Below are 10,815 nucleotides of genomic sequence, written 5' to 3'. Positions count from 1 at the left end.
TGGAGAAATAACAGAAAGATGTATATATGAAGGTGTTACTGTAGGCTGTGCGAAAGAAAAAATTAATGCTTATGCTTGCTAATCAAACTGAGAAAAATGTATGCAACCGTGTCCTTGATGGGCAACTTCCTGTGTAGAGAACTGTTGGCTTTTGAGGCTGATGCAGAACACTAATCTCTCAAGAAGACAAAGTGCCCACCTAACTAGATAAGCAAAAAGCTAAATAAGCTGCTTAAACATATCTGTCTAGTACCATTTTCACTGCTGCGTGGTGTACCTCTCCTGTACTCCCACTGTTGTGTCAGAACGGTGCAGGTCTGTCTTCAGTCTTGTGGTGTCTCTGCCAGCCGTCTGTAGAGATCTTTGATACCCAAGGGTGTGTCAAGTGGCACTAGATCATGCAGATAATCTCTGAGTGGCAGCTGAAAGGTCGCCTGGGGAGCTCTGGCTGACACTCCTTCAGGTAACAGGAGTGTGGAGGAACTTATCTGGGGAACCAGTTCTTCACCTAGATGTGTCAGCACTGATGTGCAGCCCCAAAAATATAAACATTTATACTTCAGCTACATGGGCTGAACTTAGTGGAGTCAAGACAAATAAATCACATTAAAAAACCATGTATGTATGAGTTACGTAAGAACAGACTCCACACTGTATAGAGTGCAATACTGGATACTTTACTTGGATTCAATTTTTATTTGATTTTGGTGTCTAGTATGGAAGAAGCTTGAGTAAAGGTCAGTTAAATGCTAAGGTATTGTTTCTTCTGGTCTTTTAAGGAACTATAATTTTTTTACAAATTTCCTCCTTATTCAAATATGTTCAAACGATGTTGAATTTGTCCTATACCAAACATGTACATTTAAAATAACAAATAAATGTATATGGCTTTTGAAATTAAAACACCCCAAACTGGTGAAGTGCCTTTATTACCCACTGTATGCCTCAGAAAATTGAATGATGTCACAGTGAATAAATCAATAATTAAATGTAATCATCCCATGACAAACAAATAAAAAAATTAACAAAACAACAACTACAGATCTATATGACATAATCAAGGAAGACAGTAATATAAAATATAAGCTGTAAAATGTCCATAAAATATAATTTAAATTACATTGTGCAAATAATATTGCATCTTACCATAAGATCTGTATTTTTTTAATCAATGTTAACATTTTTGGGAAACTTAAACATGTTTTTTTTCTTCATGTTTATCATACAACATTACTCTGGTCGTACAACAAAATCCCATGAGAATATTGAGATCTCCTCAAAGACCATTTAACTAAGTGGGGCACAAATATTGTCCATTGAAGGCAAAATACCTTTGAATTTAAGGTCCTACTTTAAAAAGCCAGAGAGGGATGTATGTTTGATTACTTTGCTAATGATTAAGGAAAAAAAACAATGCATTTGGTAACTCAGTAGTGCTTATTAACAGGTGCCTAAGCAACGGATATGTACAATCACAGTATATGCTTTGACTTCTGAAGAAAGACAACATGTCTTTCTTCTGGCTAGATGCCGCTGGTATCTATAGTATTCCTGCCTGCTAGGTCAGTGCTGCCAAGCGGATCGTCACCTTCAGTGCAGGATACTGTTACTGACACCATCTAATACTGCCAGTGCCCATCTTAATTCTGCCATTGACCAATCTCCCTTCTTTTAAGAGCGTTAAATGCCCAGAATGTTTTAGATCAGAGTGTTTCAAACCTAGGTTAGTGTGAGTTTCCAACTTCTCTGACTTGGTAAAGCTCTGCAGCTGCACACATTCTCAGCCATTTCAGAGTACACAACTGTATTAAGCTGAAACTAGCCCAGAATAGCCTGTTCTACCAGTTGTTGCACAGATCCATATTTCCAGACATACAGAGATCCTCAATTCAGCAGGTCCTGCCTATCTGATGTGGCAAACCATCCCTCTGAACATATTGTTATATACCACTAAGGGCAGCTTTTGAACCCTTACCACCAGCCCTTTATAAGTGCTTGAGGGGGTGTCTTGATTGCCTGTGTTACTTGTGCACTTACACTGGCATGGTGACTACTTGTGGACACCTGAAACCATCTCACTTAGTCTGGAGGTGGGATTTCAGTTCAGACAAGCTGGTTCAGCTAGGGGACAGGACCAGCCCGCCTTCTTACTCTTGTTAGCAACATGTCAGCTTCAGAGTGACAACATAAATGGGTGCTGACAGCCCCTCAGTATTTCCCAGCACTTCCAGAGTGTCCAGAAGAGCAGTCAAGTTCTCTCACAGTTAAGTGAGAAAGAACCATGCTGCTGCATGGATTTCATAAAGCAATAGATGAATCCTTCCACACCTGCACACTGGCCTTCACCACCTCATTCCCTGCCGTAGTCCAGGGAACTGGTGTTACTAGTGTAGCACTGCAGCTTCTCTCAGAGCCACCAGTCCCAGGCACCTGGGATGAAGCTGTGGCTGTCTCTGTGAGCCAGGAAAGGTATGTCTCTGCCTGTACTGCTGGTCCATGCTGTTGTGTGTGCCTGCCCTGGGGGCCTGCCTACCTTATGTGCCTCAAGGGTAGTGTGTTCTTGCCACACAGCTCAGTATGTCCAGGGTGTGCAGCGTACGGGCCTACACAGAAGAGAGAAGCCTTCATCTGCTGACTCGGTGTAGAGCCTCCATGCACCCCAGTACTGCAGTAACATACAAAGCTTCATGCTCCCATGAGTTCTAGGGCCTTGCATGCAATACTAGTGAGACTCACTCTGACTCACATACAGTCATACACCCACTCATACCTAGGCTGGACTGACTGAGATTGTCTGTACCCAGACACCTGACACCCTCCTTAAATCTGAAGTGAACACAGACTCCTGGTTATATAACATAATACCAAAGTAAAACATTATTTTTCCTGAAAAGGGAAGAAACCCCAAATGGAACTTGCATTCTATACTCTGTTTTTAGTGCATGACTTCAGATCCCCCAGGCAAAAGATTTTTAAGGGCAACATTAATTGCTGATCTTTTTTTGACTTGTACTTGACATTTGACATTATGAATGGAGAATTCTTCAATTTAATGTTTTGCTTAGTTTATTTCACTGTAGTACCAGCACAAGGGAGCACTCCCTTCTGCAACTTAAAACAGGGCAAATACTACACTTTTCTGCCATTCCCTCTTGACAAACACTAGACATCTGCTTCAGAAGGAACTGAGAACAGAAATAGAATTTCTGTTTTCTACCACATTGCATTTCTAATTGCTGATTGGAGATGATTTTTACTAAAATAAAATCTTCTTAAAATTAGGTTTGCTATATCTGAGTGTGCTTCAAATCAGATTATAGAATTATAGACTACAGAAATAAAAGAGAAATTGAAAGACCTTGATAAAATCAAGATTCTTCTGTACAGACTCATAGTACTCATAGATTTTAAGTGAACCACTTGATACTAAGAAAGATAATATTCTAGTCTCTAATTAGTTGGAATTTTTATAAAATATCTTTAACATTACAAATATTTTGTATCTGGTATTCTTGAATGTATGACTATAGCAGACAGGTCAAGTTAAACATTTTTTCAGATTCACTTTGAGTGCCTTGTGTTCCCCCGAAGTGCCAGAAGATATCATATATCTTTATTACCCTATGCTCTGAACATTTGATGACAGCACTGGGACCCACGTGAATGCAGATGTTGAAAAACTACCTGACTTTGCATTCAAGGAACTAGCTGGATACCAAAAGTACATGCTGAACTAGATCAGCACATGCAGTCTTTTAACAATAGCATATGCTCACCTCCTAGTTCTGTCAGTACTTTTCTTGTCAGTACGCTGTAGAAGAGATCACAGCAAAAGACTTTCTCTTTTGACTCATCCTATTTTTCTTTAATAGCTAGTCTTACTTCAGTGATTGCTAAAATGTTTCACTGAATATTTCAAATGGTGCTATTTTCATTCGTTCAATTTTTTTTTCTTGGCGTTGTTGGTTTCTAAGGGGACAAGTCCCCAGATGATCCCGTTTACATTTTGATAAAAAAATTAAGAGTGATTTATTCAAGGCTTGCAATTTTTATTTCTGTTTTGAAGTCTTTGGTGAGTAAATGCCTGTATGCATCAATCTGGGGTCATCTGAGAATGAAGGCGAAGATATGTGTCTGAGTATGTAGATGTAGTATGTAAAACTAGACTGACATCAGTAATAATGACAAATTTGGGCCCATAGAAATAACAATTAATAGCAATAGGATATCTGTAGTTTAATGGATTTAACTGGTTTTTTCATTTTCCAAGCAATGGTGAGAACAGTCAAATAAACAGGTGTACAATTCATACTAGGGGATAGTAGTTAAACAAAGAAATTATATGCAGACTTGGAAATGTATCTTACAGTGCAACAATGCATACTGCAGGAAAGGAAAACAGATGTCAGAGTCTTTAGATTTAAAACTGTTGGACAGCTGTCAGATCTATGATCGCTTTGCCAGCAGTGTGCCAGTGCTACAGCCCTTGCCTAACTATGTAAGTGAATGTATTTCCCATGAGAAATCAGTTTATGACAGTGTGAAGAATCGGGTAGAAAAACCTACAGAACTCATCTTTTCATAATCAAGAGCTCCATAAAAAAACAGTTTCCAAGTTATGCTTCAAGTTACTTAAAAATTAGACTAAAAGGGATTGTATAGAGGTGTGGCATTTGCAATCAATATAGATAACTTCATGAAGTTGTCTGTAAGAACACATTAAATAGTTCACAAAGCACAATAAAACCCACCATGTACATATCTGATGTCATTTGGAATGGCTGATGGTGTTCCTTCTCTTTTCGTTTGCCTTAAAGCCCCATGCTGTGCTTGTCCAACAGCTGAATTCAGGCAGAAGAGCTGAAAGACAACTGGAATCATTAACTTCTTCAGCCCTCCTACAGCAATTCCCATTCATAATTCAGAGCCTTCAGCACAGGACATTATCATGTCGTTATCTTCACTGAGTGTTACTTTGAAGGTAGTGGCTGGAAGGACTTTTACTGAATAACAAATCCCTGAACTTGACTTGCCAAAACCTTGTTCAAGCTCTTTCAGCTTTTTAGAATAATCTTCCTTCAGTTCCTAAATCCAGGCAGAGATATTATTAAAACATGTATTTGAAGAGCACAAAAGGCTGAAAGGCTGCATCAGATAGTATAGTCAGGGATTGCTTCTGTGAGGCACAGCCCCAAGCATGGCATCATGGCTACTGATGAATCCAGACTGCGTATTTTGTTAGAATGTGTTAAATTATGCTATCTAGTAGACCATAGTAATTAACCAGTTAACTATGCAGTACTGTTTCTAGCCATGCACTAAACAGATAAACCAAGTATTTTCTGCCCAGGTGGAATGATAGACACTGTCCTCTATAATACTAAATATGCAAAGAAAAGAAAATTAAAATTTAAATATACAAAATGTACAGCTTTTTTGTTGTCGCTGTTGCTGTTTTGGCAGAACATGATAAATGCAGCCTTTACAATTGATTAAGTCTTCAGATGAGAGAGAAAAAAAAAGGTGTCATATGTAAGTCACTGAATGAAGGCAGTACAATAGAATGTATTGAAAATTCCAGTAATGAGTTACTTCTGAATAGACCAGTGATCATAGGATATAGGATGCTATTCCACAGCAGGTGGATGGTGAAGTCTAGTAAACGACATTCTTTTCGGAATGAAGGGTAGTGAATAGAAACAGAAGGCCACATAGGTTAATCAGAAGCACTGTAACCTCAGTAACCTCATGGCTCTATTTGTCTAAATGCAGCAAAATTCAGCGGTTTTGCTCCTGACACTATCACAATGATGTTAACTGGACCCCAGTGGTTAATTGTGAAGTTTTTACATGAATTCATATATTATTTTGACAAATTCAGGGAGGCTCTGTAAGCCAAGATTCTAGCTCACCATTTGGGATATCCTAAACATTGACACATGCATCTCAAAAGAAAATCAGAACGGATGCATTGTTTTCAAGCTTCTGGGATGAAATTTTGAAACACTTCTTCATGTACAGTAAAATTACTGGCTTTATTCACTTTCCCAAAACATAAATCACTTGGCTTGCTGGATCTCCCTCATTATCACCCAGCTGTGCGGGCTACTCTTAATACTGAGAAAATAAACATAGAATCATTTAGGTTAAAAAAGACCTCTAAGATCATTGAGTCCAGCTGTTAACCCAGCAATGCAAAGTCCATCACTAAACCATGTCCCCAAGTGCCCCATCTACACGGCTTTAAAATACCTCCAGGGATGGTGACTCAACCACTTTCCTGGGCAGCCTGTTCCAAGCTTTGACAAATCTTTCAGTGAAGAAATTTTTCCTCATACCCAAACTAAATCTCCCCTGGTGCAACTTGAGGCCATATTCTCTTGTCCTACTGCTAGCTGTCCAGAAGAAAAGGCCAACCCCCACCTGGCTTCACACTCCTTTCAGGTGGTTGCAGAGAGTGATAAGGTCTCCTTTGAGTCTCCTTTTCTCCAGGCTAAACAATCCCTGATCCCTCAGCCGCTCCTCATAGGAGTTGTGATCTAGTCCTTGCACCAGCTTCATTGCCATTCTCTGGACTTGCTCCAGCACCTCTTCCTTGGAATGTCTTCCTTGGAGTGAGTGGCTTAGAACTAGACATAGGACTTGAGGTGCAGCCTCTACAGTGCAAAGTCCAGGGGGAGATCACTGCCCTATTCCTGCTAATCATACTATTTCTGATACAAGCTAGGATGCTGTTGGCCTTGATAACTTTAAATTTATTTTTCTTCACATATAAACGATGAATAACATCTTACACATGTTTTATCTTTTACTTGCTCCTCCTGGGTAATAATTTGAGAATGGTTTCTCTCACTTCTTTCAGACTTAGGCAGGGTGATCCTCCTCTTTTTATGTTGTTTCCATTTTGTTTGACAGGGCAGGGCTTTTTGTTCCCTGATGATCTTATTTGGAAATAGATACCTAAGTTAAAACTAGATGTTTCCAATCAGATGGACACAATGTGAAATGGAAGAGATGTGTCTTCCATGTACCTTACAGATTACAATCAATCAGCTTCATTGCTCAGTATTTATGAATCAAAACTTCCATACTTTGACACAAGCAATACTTGTACTGCCTGAACACATGTGAAAATTTCTGTCAGGATGTAAAAATTCTGCCAGGTGTGACCCAAAAAATAATTTACCCTCTATTACCGCAGGCCTAGGCCCTAGGGTACATCACTGTGTCCCGCAGGCGTAGGGAGGAGGAGGAGAGAAGATCCAGCAGGCAGGAATTGTGCAGCAAGATTTATTTATTTAATTATTTTACAAACTGTTTATAGACTTTTTTCTTCATAGTCCAATTGGACAAGGATCAGCCACCCCTTGGGGGTGATTGGCTAAAAACCTAAAACATCCATTTTCAAAATATTTTTCTACTGTACCATAAACAAGACTTTTCAAGGTTGCAGGTGGCTTGGTTGTTTACATAACTCTGCTACTTCTTCTGTGAGAGAGAAAAGTCTCTCACGGACTTAGAAAATAGCAAGAAAATCCTTGCTAGCAGCATTTTCATATATACAACCCTCCATTTGCAGGAAGGTAAAAACAATTTAATAATGTTTATTACACTCTTGGAAAGATCCTGTATAATCTGACAAAAAATGTCATTGAAAATTGGTAAAATGTCACTGTATCTTACTCTGACAAACACATTAATTGAAATTTAATTACTAAATTTTTTATGTAATTGTTATTAATAACATAATAATGTAATTTAATGTTAGCCTTTAACTTTAGGTATCTCATAATTCATTTTTCACTCAAACTAATATGTCATTAGCTTTTGAATGAAAAGGATATTTGCTGTTAGTTACTCCTTACTTTTACGGTAACACTGTGTTCCAGTATGCCTCAAAACCTAGGTAAAGGTAAATTTTAAGAGAATGATTGCTATTATATAGGACTTCAGATAATAGTCAATATTAATTTCATTATGTGACTATGTGAAGTATGGTTGTCATACCGTACATACATCTACATGCATTTGAATTAATGAGGATCCCTGTATGGAAAGGTTCTTTCCTTGTGCCAGCTCTTTAACCTTTATATGAGTTTATTTAAATCACTGAAATAGAACAAAGCAAAACAAACCAAAAGTGGGTGGTTTTCTATGGAGCTGATAAATTGAATGAACTCAGAGATGGACCTGGTGAATGCCAGAGTTGGCTTAAGTGTGGGGCAGAGCCTTAGATCTGGCAATGTGGGTACAGGGAGAAGGAAATTATAATGGTGGACTGGGAGTGAGATCTCACCCTTTTAGTAGCAGTGAGATGCTGGATGGGCTCAGCTAGCCATTGAACTATATCCAAAATATGGTAGAAATTTCAGCCAAATGTAAAAGCCAGTTTCACTTCATGGTAGATTAATGGGTTGTTAATTTAGTTGAGTACTGTGGTAGTCATTAGTCCAGGGAGGAAGAGAGTTAACCACAGAATAAAAATAAATCCTCTGCTCTTGAAATTTTCATGGATTCTTCTTTTGTCTCTCTTTTTTTTTCCTGCCTTACCACAGCTCATCCATTCTACTGTGTCTGCAGTCTGCATGGTGCCTGACAGAGACAGACCATGAAAATGCTATAATCAGCTAGCAGAACCACAAGACTGGACTACAGTCACTAACAGATACAAGCTTGGGATTTATATTTAGCTATAGTGCTGGTGCAGTTTTCAATTTAGGATGGGCATACCTGATTCAACTTTAAATTAACTAATCCTCTTAAGAGAAAATTTCTAGTCGCTACAACACTGTGATTGGCACAATTTACTTTTTGCCATCATGGTGAGACTGTTTCCACTACGCCAGCAGTGTATGTGTGTATGGATTACTTTGTAGACACATCCACCATCTACTTATGAATCCTATTTTTCTTTTGTGAACATGGCATTATGTGCTAACCATTATGCATGGCTAGCAAAACGTGAACTCTCTAGAGAGAAACTGAGAGCGTAACAGTAAAGAATTCATTGCATAGCAAGAATGTGACACCTAGTGGATACACGACATTGAGGAAATGTGACAGTCCCATCAAGCAATATTGCCATTACCCTCTCCAGTAGAAAAAAAATTTTGATGGCGGAAAAGAGATTGATTTTGAATGAATCTTTGCATAGGCCAGAGTAATTGGATATTGTCAAGTCCCCATTGAAAACTCATAAATATAGGAGGTGTCAGAGATAGTTTTAAAAGAATTGTTTGTAAACTACTAGAAGACTGAAGATGTCAGGCCAAGAAGGCCAGAGGCCCAAAGCCCATGAAGACATTGTGGATATTCGTAAGATGCATAATAACTGGGGATGTCCAACATGCAAAACACAAGAATAAGGTCTAAAAACCTCTTTTTGTTAAGGAGGTTAAAAACCACCTCTCTGTTACTGCCATGCTACTTCTTCAGGAAGTAAAAGTTTTCACAGTAGGCTATGCTCAGAGGTGAATAACTACATGGCGAGGCCACTGGAAGCCGGACAAGACTGAAACACAGTTTAAGTAGTCTGACATTCTGCCCAAATGATCTGATACAGATGGTGCCTTTCTACTCTCCACTGCAGTCTGTAGTATATACATTTCAAATATTCACATATCCCCATTTTCCAGGGTGTCCTAGACCCTCACTGCTTCATTGGCTATAAATACTACAAAAATTCATCACCAAAAGCTGGTATTTTATACTCGCTACTAAACACAAATCAAAATTTCATCATAAAATTTACATACAAATATCTCTGTTTATTTCAAAATATGCTGAAAAGTATTCCCCAAGCTCAGCAGGGGAGCATGCTTTGCTGGCCAGATCCTTTGTCTGCCACCACTGCTTTACAGTCATACTGCTCTCTTCCCAGCTACAAGTGGATTCTTGGAACTATATTCTCTACAAAAGTCTTGGTATCAAAATGCAAAAATGTCGTCTTTTCCTGTGCAAAACAACATTTGGAAAAATAACTAACCCAGCTGAAGTGCACGGTTTTTATAACTCAAGCTCCAGGAGGAGGTTTGGGCTGTGTCCAGAGAAGGACATGAGCCAGCAGTGTGCCCAGGTGGCCAAGAAGGCCAATGGCTTCCCGACCTGTATCAGGAATAGTGTGGCCAGCAGGACTGGGAAAGTGATTGTTCCCCTGTACTCGGCACTGGTGAGGCCACAGCTCGAGTGTTCTGCCCAGTTCTGGACCCCTCAGTTTGGGAAGGACATTTAGGTGCTGGAGTAAATCCAGAGAAGGGCAGCATAGCTGGTGAGGGATCTGGAACACAAGTCCTATGAGGAGCAGCTCAGGGAGCTGGGGTTATTTAGCTTGCAGAAAAGGAGGCTCAGAGGAGACCTTACTACTCTCTGCAACCACCTGAAAAGAGGGCGTAGCCAGGTGAGGGTTGGTTTCTTGTCCTGGTCAACCACTGCAGGACTAGAGGACTTAGTCTCAAGCTGTGCCAGGAGAGGTTTAGGTTGGACATCAGGAGTAATTTCTTTACAAAAAGGATGAATAAACATTGGAATGGACTGTCCAAGGCGGTGGTGGGGTCACTGTCCCTGGAGGTGTTCAAGGAAAGACTGGATGTAGCACTCAGTGCTGTGGTCTGGTTGACACAATAATGTTCAGTCGTAGGTTGGACTCGATGATCTTAGAAGCCTTTTCCAACCTAATTGATTCTGTGATTCTGTGACAGGAGGCAGCACAGGGAGCAAAAGGTGGAAATAAACAAGAAGATGAAATGAGAGCTGGTGGCGCATACGAGCGTTGCCGAAACACTGACACTGGTGCATTTTGAAGGCCCGCGCAAGGGC

Source organism: Corvus brachyrhynchos, unplaced genomic scaffold (assembly GCF_000691975.1).
Source record: "Corvus brachyrhynchos isolate BGI_N302 unplaced genomic scaffold, ASM69197v1 scaffold94, whole genome shotgun sequence".
Taxonomy (NCBI): domain Eukaryota; kingdom Metazoa; phylum Chordata; class Aves; order Passeriformes; family Corvidae; genus Corvus; species Corvus brachyrhynchos.
This window is presented reverse-complemented; position numbering follows the sequence as displayed.